At 33.6% G+C, this 16,134-nt stretch overlaps 1 long non-coding RNA gene and 1 pseudogene across 1 annotated transcript; both read right to left on the bottom strand.

Annotated features, from left to right (window-relative positions):
• Window positions 1-857: 857 nt before the first annotated feature.
• Window positions 858-16,016, bottom strand: LOC116134908 (annotated as a pseudogene).
• Window positions 10,001-11,009, bottom strand: LOC116134898. The gene is made up of 3 exons (XR_004128824.1): window positions 10,923-11,009; window positions 10,704-10,813; window positions 10,001-10,553 (listed from the first exon to the last, which is right to left on the bottom strand). It is a non-coding gene; the product is annotated as an uncharacterized LOC116134898 (long non-coding RNA).
• Window positions 16,017-16,134: the final 118 nt, after the last annotated feature.

The raw sequence follows: 16,134 nt of genomic DNA, 5'->3' as shown, positions 1-16,134 counted from the left end.
GGAAGTGCACTAATGCACAAAATGTTGCTTAATTCATATAATTCTCGACACGTGTGGTTAGTAGAGAAACAGGCAACCAGCTGTATATCAGGCACCGTCTCTGTTTATATGCATGGCCATGAAGCACGTGACACTTGTTCTTCTACGCTGCATACAACAATTTTCTAAATTTACGATTGAAATTTAATAATAAAAACAAAATTAGAGGTGCATATATAGTATTGTATATTTATCAAAATATATAAAAAATTTCGAATTTAATTAGTTTATAATTAACATTTAATAGTACTTGAATTGCAGGGGATCATTAACTCAAAATTTGTACCTGGAGAGTTTGGCCTTAACATCTNAATTCAAGTGTTGCTTAGAGATTACAAGTTATGAGTTACATTGGACACAAATGAATGAATAATGAAAATTTGTTAGGGGTGTATTTGTAAACTTATAAGGTGTTTTTGTTATTTTTTAAACTAATAGGGGGGTAATTGATTTTTTACAGGGTACCCTGGAAAGGAACCGGAACCTGCATTTTAGGTTCCGGTTCCTTGAATTGAAGAACCTGCACTGTGCAGTTCCGGTTCCGATTCCTTTTTTTGGGAACCTGCACTGTGCGGTTCCGGTTTCGGTTCCCCCAGAAAATGCAGGGTACCCGGAACCGCTCACCCCTAAATTTAGTATAGCAGAATGATATAGGGTGCACTTTGTAAGCTGTAGAAGTTGATACAGGGGGCTTTTTGTAAGAATTAGAAGTAGACATCAAAACACTACCGTTTTGATGTTATGACTTGATGTATAAAACAAGTCAGTTTACCTTAGTACCAGTCAGTTAGAAAACACTGAAGAGAAAACACTAGTTTCTAGTTTACTTGAGCGAGATCGTCTTCTCCAATAGTACCAAAAGGTATAATTTTGGCTCCAAATCTAGCTGCCATCCTAACAAACTCAGACTCTTCTGGCCAAAATAATTTGTATTCTTCACCCTGAGAAACATCATCAAGGATTTACACCCTCGCAACTTAGAATCAAAATTAGAAAATGATAATTGCATCATAGAACAAGGTTTATCATTAACTTATTTGAAGATTGCTTTTGTCCTGGTTGGCCAGAAAGTAGGGCTACTCCTATACATCACCTTCTCAAATTTTTAATAATTTCATATGGCGAGCATAAATTTGAGAGCCAAGATGAAATTAAAACTAATTTAAACTTGCAATCATTCCGTTGGCAAATAAAATTTTAGACACAATAAGCTTATTTCTCTAGATGAAGAATGGACACTGGTGGATAACTGTTGAAAGACGATACCTTGCGATGAACAGCTTCTCGCATGCCTCATGGATATAATAGGACATGAGACTTTGAAGACATTAGTTTGAAGAAGTTTGTTGCTGAGACAGGAACTGCACCATTAATCTGACTGTATCATATTGATCTAAGTCTGGTAATTTTCCCTCTCTTGACTTACAGAACAGCATCGGATGTGCTATGCCTCGCAGAAGGATATTCCTGTCGATCAAAAAGTGTGGTGTCATTGGAATGACATCAAGTCCTAATAGCATGTGATATCCAACAAATAAGACCGGTCCCTCTGAAGGAATTCCAGAAAGACCCCTCACAATCTTCCCATCCTCTAAAGTTGTCAACATCACAGGGCTAGTAACAGCACTCAGCCATCTAGCACAAATTTGTGAGACAAAAAATTAAAGCAATTGTGATTCCAGCTCTACTAAATCTCACATAATCCATGAATGAGGATGGCTTAAGAACTACCAATTGGTTAAAACATGGTATAAAAAGATCAATGCCAAAAGCAATTGGGCACGTATAGAATACATATTCCAATGATATAATCAAACATATTCCACCAGATCATGTTCTAGCATATATACATTTCAATTCTATTACAAATTCCTGGAGAGTGAACAAGATCATGCAATTCCACGTCCATGACAATTTACAGATTTCCGATATAGAAACAAATATTGTCATATGACTTAAATCTTAATTAGAGCTACTAATATAAAATAAACATTTTAATTTGCATCTTTCATGCCATATTAACTTTACCTGCTACCTTCATATAATTTATTGAATTCAATGGTCGTTGGTGGCATGAAATCTGAAATATAGTCAAGGCTTTTTCCACGGCGATAGAAACTAGCACCCTTGAATAACCTTGATGATGGTTACCAGATCAACGCCATCTTCCTGTTACATATGGAAATAAATGAAATCTAATATGTTCAAAACAAGAAACTAGAAAATAAAGACTGTAAATATTACACAACTGTTTCAATGTTCTTAAGTTTTATACTACAATTGCATGCATTAATACATAACATTGTATTAATTCTTAACTGACAAAGAAGTAATTAACGTTTCAATAGAATCATTTACAGTTTTGGTCAAAGGCTTGAAGCTCATTAATTCTAAAATAAATTTGTTAGATACATATAAAGAGATATTTCATACTCCAGGTTCAAACTGCAATGCTTTCTTATGTCTGTTATATGCCGATGGGAAAGAATTGAGATTTTATTCTTGTGTTCATATTGGGTTATAACTTACGTTCTTCTTGCTCATACTTGAAATTCAATAAGAGGTAGGCTAGCAGGATCATTTTTTTAAATCTCAAGTTTGTCCTCTGAAGAGAAGAATTCATTTCATTATGTTTTGTGTCTTGTACAAGGGAAGTGCCCAATTAGCCCCATGGTCTTTAAATTTTTTTTCCTTTCTTCGTTTTGATTTGATCTCTCTCGTATGGAGGTTTTTTCTTTTTTCTCCCTAAATCTTTATTGTGATATTGGTATCGGATTGCTTCCAATGGGTAATAAAATTTGAGAAACTAGATGTATTAACTACTTTATTTTTCAATTAAACTTGTGAAATAAACACTTAGACATTAGTGGAAGGGGCTAGGAGATGGGAGGGAGATCATCCTACCAAGAAGAAAAAATGGCCATTGTCATTAAATCTACGGGTCTGACACTTTGGTAGAGTACGGCGGAGTCTTTGGCCTTCTTCTTGACTTGGCAGGAACTGATCCTTTCCACTGTAAAGATAAACAGTAAACTGAAGAAATTTTATTTAAAAAAAAAAAATAGCTGAAAAGGTGCCGTTACCTAATAAATTAAAAAATCGCATCTATATCATTCAAATATATAAACTAAAATAACAGATATTGGTTCTCTCTGTTTTTCTCCTCTTTCTAGTTCTTTTCTCTCAGTTTTTCTTTTCTGCTTCATAAACAATTATTACTATTAAGATATATATTCCCTAATCATCACATAAAATAACAGGATTATGCGAAAGAGTATAGACCTGCAAAGGATCAGTGTTGGAGCTTCCACTGCTTGGAGACGTGCGTTGGCATATGCAGCAGCTGATTTAATCAACTCTAGCTTCCAGAGGAGTGTTTCTTTAGGCAAGATATCAGCTAGAACCTGTGACCTGAATCATCGATTATTTTTTCACAAAATTGAAAGGACTAACAAGAAGAATAAAATGTGAATAACAACAGGAAATAATAAACAATCAACAAAAGGGCAAGAATCTCTATACAACTCAAATTTTAAACATACTCTATTTTTTGACAACAAGATCCAATGGTAACTCATAGTACATCAAAATCACAGGCATAATAAAATGCAACAAGTTGTGTAGACGCAAAATATTTCAATGTCAATTAACAATTCTGTCGTAGTCTTACGCATATGTCACAAGTTATCCAGAGTTTTCTCATCTGTCCATCCATTTTAAAAGAGTTTAACCCTACCGAGATGTGAGATGACATTGCAGGAATATCCTTTGATATCTTTTCAAGTGTTGGCTGCCGAGATAGTCCTTTAATCACATTATGCACAGCCATCTTCAAAGGATCACCTGAATGTACGGGTGGCATATAATGTCGGTATCAATCGAAATATATCATATGGGCAAATGGCAATAATGTAGCCAATAGCTCTTTATATAGTAAGACACCATTTTTTTCAAAAAGGAATTCACCACAATTTGTTTCTGATAGCAAATTCAATCAGAAGAAACAATGTTAGCAGTAAACAAGCAGATTTTACAACAGTATTAACTATTAGAAAGATTTTTAAAAGGCTTTTATCTAAGAATAATACTCCACATACAACATTTTCATAAAATATTTCTCATACAACATGATGTGATAAAACATGGTTGGGTGAAAGTTTATTTTTAATTTAAAATCAATCAATCATCTTTTACCAAATCATGTTGTATAAAAAATATGTTATAAAAATATTGTATGTGTAGTATTATACTTTATCTAAACTATAAGCACTGTACCCAAATCTTATTTTTTTTTTTTTCTAACAATTAATAATTTACATATGTTGAAGTACATGTTAATAATATCTCATTTTAGCTTTGAGTAAAAACAAGTATAAATGTCAACTATATAACTGGAGAGGCTTGCAAGGATAATAGAAAAACAAACCTGTCATTAAGCTCAGCATAGAAGAAAGGCTAAGAGTTATTTCACCAGGCATGCGTTCCAGTAAAGGTATTGTGGTTTGCAGCAATGACTTGCTAAAAGATGTAGCTGCCATGCATAAGCAAGGTTAATTAGAAACATTATGGAACAAGAGAAATGTTATAAACTTTTTGTGCAAATATTTATTATAAACTCATCAAAACTATATGATTATCTTCGAGTTATTTATATTAATCTAATTTTATTTTTCAATATTCTAATTAACATTATATTAGTTATTCTAGATTATATAGAATGGTTGGTATTTTTATCGAGTAGATAAAGTTAAAGAACAAAATACTATGACTTCAAGCATTTTCTCCGAATCTCAAAGGCATTAGGCAGCTGGTAATATTCTTATGAATGGTGGTTGATTGTTGTTTTTTCTTTTTTCAAAATATCAGGACAAACCAAATTACAAGCCTACCCCTGTTTACTTAAACTTTTCTTTGTTAATTTACAGCTCCAAATGAAGGTTGGAAATATTTCTTGAAACCATAAAGATGAGTTTTTTATAGTTCTAGAACGTTTGGGACCTTGAAACTTCAAGGAGATTGATGTTAATTACCATACTTGAAATACAGTTTTTTATTTAAAAAAAAAAAAAAATACCATTTTTATATATAAAACTCCATGATTATGGCTCATATGCATAAATATAAGTTTGAACTTTAATTTTTAAGTGAAATAATAAAGCATAAGACTAGCTAAAGAGTAATTACGACTAATTTTAAATTTTAAAAATTTTCTTGTAAATGAGCCGAGGTACAATACTCCTATAAGGATCATTCTCCCTTTCTCTTTTAAATAAGCTAGGCATTTCTCCACCTCAACTTCACTTCTATATACAATTCATGACCTTCTTTCTGTCTTTTAGTTCTTGCTTCCTCCCTTACACAACACAAACAAGAGATAAAATAAACTAAATCCCTGCAATCATTTCCAATGTTCAAACTGTTTAACGCCATAAACAAAGACATATTTAATCTAAAAGGGCATCATCAGAAGTGAACTTGAATCATGTTGAATGATCATACCTTGTGTTTCAATTGGCTTCCCGAAATAATAATAAACCTGCCGGGAACTTTGGTAGACATATTGGCACGTGCACAGGTTGGTTTGCCACCTCCCCTTTCGCATGAGTCCTAACACAAACAGAAAAATTTGGAAATGACAGGGTAGGGAAAAAAACAGCACGCAAAAGCTTGAATACAAATTAACAGAGGCAAGTGGAAATTCTTATGATACCTGCTTTCACGCTCGTCTGTCAATTCTTTTATTTGAGATTTATAGTAGGGAATTTTCATTAGGTCATTGTAGTCAAAAACTACCTGAAAGAATGAATATGCAACCAAATATCAGTTAAAGTTAGTGACTGAGGATGCAACTATGAGAACAGGTCACACATGATGCCAGGAGATAAAAGGTATACATAAGATCATAAGAGTCTTACATGATCACAAAATAACTTTCCACTACTCCCACAGAAAAATTTATGTACATGATGAAAATTAATAATTGTTAACAAAGACAACCTGAAGAAAAAGATATGTTGCTAGTTTACTTGAGCGAGATCGTCTTCTCCAATAGTACCAAAGGTATAATTTTGGCTCCAAATCTAGCTGCCATCCTGACAAACTCAGACTCTTCTGGCCAAAAATTTGTATTCTCACCCTGAGAAACATCATCAAGGTTTCCACCCTCGCAACTTAGAATCAAATTAGAAAATATATCCATCTAGAACAAGGTTTATCATTAACTTATTTGAAGATTGCTTTGTCCTGATTGGCCAAAGTAGGCTACTCCTATACATCACCTTCTCAAATTTTGATAATTTCATATGGCAAGCAGAAATTTGAGAGCCAGATGAAATTAAACTAATTTAAACTTGCAATCATTCCATTGGCAATAAATTTTAGAAACATAAGCTTATTTCTCTAGATGAAGAATGGACATTGGGTGATAACTGTTGAAGACAATACCTTGCGATGAACAGCTCTCGCATGCCTCCTGGATATAATAGGACATGAGACTTTGAAGACTTAGTTTGAAAGTTTATTGCTGAGACAGGAACTGCACCCATTAATCTGACTGTATCATATTGACTAAGTCCGGTAATTTTCCCTCTCTTGACTTATAGAACACATCGGATGTGCTATGCCTCGCAGAAGGATATCCTTTCGATCAAAAGTGTGGTATCATTGGAATGACATCAAGTCCTAATAACATGTGATATCCAACAATAGACTGGTCCCTCTGAAGGAATTCCGAAAGACCCCTCACAATCTTTCCATCCTCTAAAGTTGTCAACATCACGGGCTAGTAACAACACTCAGCCTCTAGCACAAATTTGTGAGACAATAAAATTAAAGTTATTGTGATTCCAGCTCTACTAAATCTCACATAATCCATGAATGAGATGGCTTAAGAACTACCATTGGTTAAAAGCATGGAATAAAAATCAATGCCAAAAGCAATTGGGCACGTACAGAATCCATATTCCAATGATATAATCAAACCTATTCCACCAGATCATGTTCTAGCATATATACATTTCAATTCTTTACAAATGCCTGGAGAGTGATCAAGATCATGCAATTCCATGTCCATGACAATTTCCGATTTCCGATATAGAACTGAATATTGTCATATGACTCAAATCTTAATTAGAACTACTAATATAATAAACATTTTAATTTGCATCTTTCATGCCATATTAACTTACCTGCTACCTTCATATAATTTATTGATTCATGGTCGTTGGTGGCATGAAATCTGAAACATAGTCAGGCTTTTTCCACGGCGATAGAAACTAGCACCCTTGATGGTGGTTACAAGATCAACGCCATCTTCCTGTTACATATGGATATAAATGAAATCTAATATGTTCAAACAAGAAACTAGAAAATAAAGACTGTAAATATTACACAACTGTTTCAATGTTCTAAGTTTTTATACTACAATTGCATGCATTAATACATAACATTGAATTATTTCTTAACTGACAATTAGAAGTTTGGATAATAAGTATTAACGTTTCAATAGATCATCTACAGTTTTGATCAAAGGCTTGAAGCTCATTAATTCTAAAATAAATTGTTAGATACATATAAAGAGATATTTCATACTCCAAGTTCAAATTCAATTAATTCTTCTTATGTCTGTTATATGCCGATGGGAAAGAATTGGAATTTTATTCTTGTGTTCATATTGGGTTATAACTTACTTTCTTCTTGCTCATAGTTGAATTCAATAAGGGTAGGCTAGCAGGATCATTTTTTTTTTAAATCTCAAGTTTGTCCTCGAAGAGAAGAATTCTTTCATTATGTTTTTTGTCTGGTACAAGTGAAGTGCCCATTTGCGCCTTGGTCTTTAAATTTTTTTTACTTTCTTTGTTTTGAGTTAAATTTCTACGCTTGCTGCAAAAATGCAATGTATGTATTTATAGTAATCAGACTGCCTATACAACAATTTCACTTACCAACTAAGTTAGTTGGTTTTCGCAGAAAATTATTATCAACTCTCATCAAAGTTTGTACTTAAAATTGTCTATCACATTGTTTTGTTTGTTCTTACTTTATTTATTTAGTTACTTTTTCGCTATATTACTGATTGTAGTATATATTATTAAAAATAAGAGTAAAGGCATAGCTACTACCAATGTTTTAAAACCCAACCCGGGGTGAAACCTGATAAAGTTTCCGAGTCCCGGGTTGACCAGTTTAACCGGTTTGACCGCCGGTCAAACCGGTTGATAAAAACTTTTAAAATTCAGCAAATACGCCCCTAGTAATTTTTTAAGTCCCTATATGTTTGAAATTTAGCAAACACAACCCAAATACAAATTGGCCAGCGATTGGTTGCCAGCGGCGACACCTCAGATGTAACCCCAATCGTCCTTTGAGCCCATTCCTCTTAAAATATACCCAAGATCTGGTCGAAGTAAGTTCGATTTTGGCCAGATCTCACCGACGCCGGCGTCAGCATTCCAGGTCAAATCTCGTCGACAACCCTCCCTATCATCCATAAATTACTCCCCTCTTCCTCTCGACCAGAACCCACCTTAGCTCACATCACGCCACCCCTGTTAGCTTTGCTAATCGTCAGCAAAAGCCGATTGTTGCCGCCCTCAGTTTTGTTTGATTTTCAGTCAATTTACTCACTGGAAATCAACTCCGTCACCACCACCGCATTCACCTCACTTTCTCTTCAAAAACCCCAACATCCTGGCTGTCAATTGTCAACCGATCATCCTCCCAAATCCTAGGGTTTTGGGTGAATAGGAAAAATATAATCCGACCCGTTGAAGCTTCTCGGTCCTAGTTAAATCGGCCGAGCCGGGTCAGGTTTTAAAACATTGGCTATCACTTTCTGAATGAGAGTAAACTGGCAGTCAAATATAAACAATGGGGAAAACAAATTAACTTCTACAAAATTTATCCAATTAGATTAATCAGGTATTGTCAAATATATTGTGGTTTTCCTTCTCAAAATAATCACCATTATATCAACAACCGTCCTTTTAACAGGTGGTTAAAAAAATAATTACTTTTATGGTTAATTCTAATTGGATGGTTAACAATAGTAGTATGATGATTTTATATCCATATTAGTATCATGAGTTGGTTAGATTGTCCCATGGTGAAATTAACATCGTTAAATTTTATTGTTGGAATCATAAAATTTTCAATATAAATTAAGGAAAATTTTCCTTCGGGGTTATGTAAAGGAAACAAGTATGGATTACCATCTATTTGGCTAGAAAGTCACCTATTTATATTTTCACAAATAAATGAATATAAAAGCAAATAACTACTTGTTATCTTTGATTTTGTATTTTGTGAAATCAACAGTTAATAATTGACCTTTGACTGGAACATTAAAACCTTTAGGACATCCCACGCAAAAAATGATATTACAAGATGTCTCTCCTCAGGTTACCTTTTATCCCAAAATTAGAATAATATAATAGTTAAATCCTAGTCATGTAAAATTTCCTTAGAGGTCTTGGGCATCTAGTGAAACTGAGTGACGTGTTAAGGGACGGTCAATGGGTGTGGCCCGAGGAAGTGAGAGAGGCTTATCCCCCAGGTGATCTTTCAGTCTCCTCTGCCTAATATGGTTTATGCCAGTGACACTTCCGTTTGGATTACTAAGGAAGGAAGAAAAGTGCAATATTCCTCCAGACAAGCTTGGCGGGACCTTTCCCCTACTTATGAGCAAGTGCCTTGGAAATCCCTTGTCTGGAATGGAACTTTCACTCCCCGTCATTCTTTTATAGCATGGCTTGCCATAAAAAAGAAGTTACTTACGCAAGACAGAAAGTGTTTGAGAGATATCTTCTAGTCCATGTCTCTAGAATTTTGTGTTGTGTTATGTCACTTTGTGTTTTATATATATATATAGCTAGGACCAAGATAACTCCCATCAATTATCTTTAGCCTATTATCAAAGATTAAGATAAGACAATTAAATCACTCTTTCATAGATCACCTTCAATTGCATAATTGTGACATATGACCACATCAATCTTACATTATCTCACTTGACCTCATGCCGCAATTTGAAAATTACTGCATAGGTGATTAATCCGAATATGACTATAATATGAGTTATGGCAAGTATTGCTTACATAAAAGTACTTAAAAGCTCAAAACATGAATGATCTTTTTTCTAGTTTTCACATTATCAGCAGTGTCATCGGGAATTGAATGCCTGCCCCTACTAGATAAAAAATACTTGATAAATTGAATGTTCTTATTCCACGTCGATATGAATTACTGAATGTCATAATTTCTGGGTATTTGTGATATGATGATGCTATCAGGAAGTCTCTTCTCTCTCACAACACAAATCATAAATCAAAGCTCAAATGTGGGAACTTCAGATGTAAAGCCATGAGTAGCTTGGTAAATGAGCCGAGGTACAATACTCCTATAAGGATCATTCTCCCTTTTCTCTTTTAAATAAGCTAGGCATTTCTCCACCTCAGACTTCACTTCTATATACAATTCATGAGCCTTCTTTCTGTCTTTTAGTTCTTGCTTCCTCCCTTACACAACACAAAACAAGAGATAAAATAAACTAAATCCCTGCAATCATTTCTCAATGTTCAAAACTGTTTAACGCCTATAAACAAAGACATATTTAATCTAAAAGGGCATCATCAGAAGTGAACTTGAATCATGTTGAATGATCATACCTTGTGTTTCAATTGGCTTCCCGAAATAATAATAAAACCTGCCGGGAACTTTTGGTAGACATATTGGCACGTGCACAGGTTGGTTTGCCACCTCCCCTTTCGCATGAGTCCTAACACAAACAGAAAAATTTGAAAGAATGAACAGGGTAGGGAAAAAAAACAGCACGCAAAAAGCTTGAATACAAATTAACAGAGGCAAGTGGAAATTCCGTATGATACCTTGCTTTCACAGCCTCGTCTGTCAATTCTTTTATTTGAGATTTATAGTAGAATTTTCATTAGGTCATTGTAGCAAAAACTACCTGAAAAGAATGATATGCAACCAAATACAGTTAAAGTTAGTGACGGAGGATGCACCTATGAGAACAGGTCACACATGATGCCAGGAGATAAAAGGTAACTAAGACATAGAGTTCTTACATGATCACAAAATAACTTTCCACTACTCCAGACAGAAAAATTTATGTACATGATGAAAATTATAATTGTTAACAAAGACAACACTGAGAGAAAAAGAGTTTGCTAGTTTACTTGAGCGAGATCGTCTTCTCCAATAGTACCAAAAGGTAAAATTTGGCTCCAAATCTAGCTGCCATCCTGACAAACTCAGACTCTTCTGGCCAAAATAATTGTATTCTTCACCCTGAGAAACATCATCAAGGATTTACACCCCGCAACTTAGAATCAAATTAGAAAATGATATTCCTCATAGAACAAGGTTTATCATTAACTATTTGAAGATTGCTTTTGTCCTGATTGGCCAGAAAGTAGCTACTCCTATACATCACCTTCTCAAATTTTTGATAATTTCATATGGCAAGCAGAAATTTGAGAGCCAAGATGAATTAAAACTAATTTAAACTTGCAATCATTCCATTGGCAAATAAAATTAGAAACAATAACTTTATTTCTCTAGATGAATGGACATTGTGGATAACTGTTGAAGACATACCTTGCGATGAACAGCTTCTCGCATGCCTCCTGGATATAATAGGACATGAGACTTTGAAGACTTAGTTTGAAGAAGTTTATTGCTGAGACAGGAACTGCACCCATTAATCTGACTGTATCATATTGATCTAAGTCCGGTAATTTTCCCTCTCTTGACTTATAGAACAACATCGGATGTGCTATGCCTCGCAGAAGGATATCCTTTCGATCAAAAGTGTGGTATCATTGGAATGACATCAATCCTAATAACATGTATATCCACAAATAGACTGTCCTCTGAAGGAATTCCAGAAAGACCCCTCACAATCTTTCCATCCTCTAAGTTGTCAACACACGGGGCTAGTACAACACTCAGCCATCTAGCACAAATTTGTGAGACAATAAAATTAAAGTTATTGTGATCCGCTCTCCTATCTCACATATCCATGAATGAGGATGGCTTAAGAACTACCAATTGGTTAAAAGCATGGAATAAAAAGATCAATGCCAAAAGCAATTGGGCACGTACAAATCCATATTCCAATGATATAATCAAACCTATTCCACAGATCATGTTCTAGCATAATACATTTCATTCTATTACAAATGCCTGGAGAGTGATCAAGATCATGCATTCCATGTCCAGACAATTTACATTTCGATATAGAACTGAATATTGTCATATGACTCAAATCTTAATTAGAACTACTAATATAAAATAAACATTTTAATTTGCATCTTTCATGCCATATTAACTTACCTGCTACCTTCATATAATTTTTGAATTCAATGGTCGTTGTGGGCATGAAATCGAAACATAGTCAGGCTTTTTCCACGGCGATAAAACAGCACCCTTGATGATGTTACAAGATCAACGCCATCTTCCTGTTACATATGGTAATGAAATCTAATATGTTCAAAACAAGAAACTAGAAAATAGACTGTAAATATTACAACTGTTTCAATGTTCTTAAGTTTTATACTACAATTGCATGCATTATACATAACATTGAATTATTCTTAACTGACAATTAGAAGTTTGGATAATAAGTAATTAACGTTTCAATAGAATCATCTACAGTTTTGATCAAAGGCTTGAAGCTCATTAATTCTAAAATAAATTTGTTAGATACATATAAGAGATATTTCATACTCCAAGTTCAAATTGCAATTAATTCTTTCTTATGTCTGTTATAGCCGATGGAAGAATTGGAATTTTATTCTTGTCATATTGGGTTATACTACGTTTCTTCTGCTCATAGTTGAAATTCAATAAGAGGTAGGCTAGCAGGATCATTTTTTTTTTTAATCTCAAGTTTGTCCTCTGAAGAGAAGAATTCATTTCATTATGTTTTTTGGTCTTGTACAAGTGAAGTGCCCATTTGCGCCTTGGTCTTTAAATTTTTTTTACTTTCTTGTTTTGAGTTGATCTCTCTCGTATGGAGGTTTTTCATTTTTCCCCCTAAATCTTTATTGTGATATTGGCATCGATTGCTTCCAATGGTAATAAATTTGAGAAACTAGATTATTAACTGCTTTATTTTTCAATTAAACTTGTGAAATAAACACTTAGACATTAGTGAGGCGGAGATGGGAGGGAGATCATCCTACCAAGAAGAAAATGGCCATTGTCATTAAATCACGGGTCTGACACTTTGGTAGAGTACGGCGGTCTTTGGCCTTCTTCTTGACTTGGCAGGAACTGATCCTTTCCACTGTAAAGATAAACAGTAAACTGAAGAAATTTTTTTAAAAAAAAATAGCTGAAAGGTGCCGTTACCTAATAAATTAAAAAATCGCATCTATACATTCAAATATATAAACTAAAATAACAGATTTGGTTCTCTCTGTTTTTCCTCTCTTTCTAGTTCTTTTCTCTCAGTTTTTTCTTTCTGCTTCATAACAATTATTACTATTAAATATATATTCCCTAATCATCACATAAAATAACAGGATTATGCGAAAGAGTATAGACCTGCAAAGGATCAGTGTTGGAGCTTCCACTGCTTGGAGACGTGCGTTGGCATATGCAGCAGCTGATTAATCAACTCTAGCTTCCAAGAGGAGTGTTTTAGTGCAAGATATCACTAAAACCTGTGACTCATCATCGATTATTTTTTCACAAAATTGAAAGGACTACAAGAAGATAAAATGTGAATAACAACAGGAATAAATAAACAATCAACAAAAGGGCAAGAATCTCTATCAACTCAAATTTTAAACATACTCTATTTTTTGACAACAAGATCCAATGGTACTCATAGTACATCAAATCACAGGCATAATAAATGCAACAAGTTGTTTAGACGCAAAATATTTCAATGTCAATTAACAATTCTGTCGTAGTCTTCGCATATGTCACAAGTTATCCAAGTTTTCTCTGTCCATCCATTTTAAAGAGTTTAACCCTACCGAGATGTGTAGATGACATTGCAGGAATATCCTTTGATATCTTTTCAAGTGTTGGCTGCCGAGATAGTCCTTTAATACATTCTCACAGCCACTTCAAAGGATCACCTGAATGTACGGGTGGCATATAATGTCGGTATCAATCGAAATATATCATATGGAAAATGGCAATAATGTAGCCAATAGCTCTTTATATAGTAAGACACCATTTTTTTCAAAAAGGAATTCACCACAATTTGTTTCGATAGCAAATTCAATCAGAAGAAACAATGTTAGCAGTAACAGCAGATTTACAACAGTATTAACTATTAGAAATTTTTAAAGGCTTTTATCTAAGAATAATACTCCACATACAACATTTCATAAAATATTTCTCATACATGATGTTATAAACATGGTGTGGTGAAAGTTTATTTTTAATTTAAAATCAATCAATCATCTTTTACCAAATCATGTTGTATAAAAATAGTTATAAAATATTGTATGTAGTATATATACTTTATCTAAACTATAAGCACTGTACCCAAATCTTATTTTTTTTTTTTTTCTAACATAATAATTTACATATGTTGAAGTACATGTTAATATATATCATTTAGCTTTGAGTAAAACAAGTATAAATGTCAACTATAACGGAGGCTTGCAAGGATAATAGAAAAACAAACCTGTCATTAAGCTCAGCATAGAAGAAAGGCTAAGAGTTATTTCACCAGGCATGCGTTCCAGTAAGGTATTGTGTTTGCAGCAAGACTTGCTAAAAGATGTAGCTGCCATGCATAAGCAAGGTTAATTGAAACATTATGGAACAAGAGATGTTATAACTTTTTGTGCAAATATATTATAAACTCATCAAAACTATATGATTATCTTCAAGTTATTTATGTTAATCTAATTTTATTTTTCAATATTCTAATTAACATTATATAGTTATTCTAGATTATATAGAATGGTTGGTATTTTTATCGAGTAGATAAAGTTAAAGAACAAATACTATGACTTCAACATTTTCTCCGAATCTCAAAGGCATTAGGCAGCTGGTAATTTCTTATGAAGGGTGGTTGATTGTTGTTTTTTCTTTTTTCAAAATATCAGGACAAACCGAATTACAAGCCTACCCCTGTTACTTAAACTTTTCTTTGTTATTTACAGCTCCAAATGAAGTTGGAAATATTTCTTGAAACCATAAAGATGAGTTTTTTATAGTTCTAGAACGTTTGGACCTTGAAACTTCAGGAGATTGATGTTAATTCCAACTTGAAATACAGTTTTTTATTTAAAAAAAAAAAAAATACCATTTTATATAAAAACTCCATGATTCTAGCTCATATGCATAAATATAAGTTTGAACTTTAATTTTAAGTGAAATAATAAGCATAAGACTAGCTAAAGAGTAATTACGACATTTTAAATTTTAAAAATTTAGAAAAAAAATAGGATCACAAAAGATTTGGGTTTTAAAAGGAATCCCACACCACATTGAGATTCTGTAAAGTGTGGCTTGACAGGCAACATGAATTAATGGATGGTTACAGTAACATTGGGCTGGACATGGAGTCGGCACCTGACCCCGCATTAAAAAAAAAAAAACAAAATCACCTCAAAATCACATTAATTTTTTTTTTTTTTTAAATTAATTGTTGCATCAAATGATTGACAAAAGTAAATGTGAATTAATGAGGGAAAGTGATAAGTTTCTCACACCTGGGTTGGCCAAAATTAGAACAAGATCAATGTCGGGATTTCGGGCTGCAACGCTAGTGCTAGGCACGCTCCAAGAGATTCTCCAACAATATATATGGGTCTATTAGGTGAATGCTTATTTTCTGTACGTACGCTTGTTTCAATCACGTCACTAGACCTGATCAGCCATGAAATCAAATATTCATACAAGTTCCTTCTTCACAAAGTAACATGAAATAACAGAGCAAATTACTGTAAATGATGTCCGTCCTTAACAGGAATATCAAACACCATACATTAAAAATCCTTCCAGTCTTTGATGTTGCCTTATAAGTCCAGTCCAACACCATCAATCCCTACAAAATTCATATTGAATTTGCAATAAGAAAACATAGACCTTTGATGAACATGT

Source organism: Pistacia vera, unplaced genomic scaffold (assembly GCF_008641045.1).
Source record: "Pistacia vera cultivar Batoury unplaced genomic scaffold, PisVer_v2 Contig292, whole genome shotgun sequence".
Lineage (NCBI taxonomy): Eukaryota > Viridiplantae > Streptophyta > Magnoliopsida > Sapindales > Anacardiaceae > Pistacia > Pistacia vera.
The sequence above is the reverse complement of the archived record's forward strand: the minus strand, read 5'-3'. Positions and strand labels throughout refer to the sequence as shown.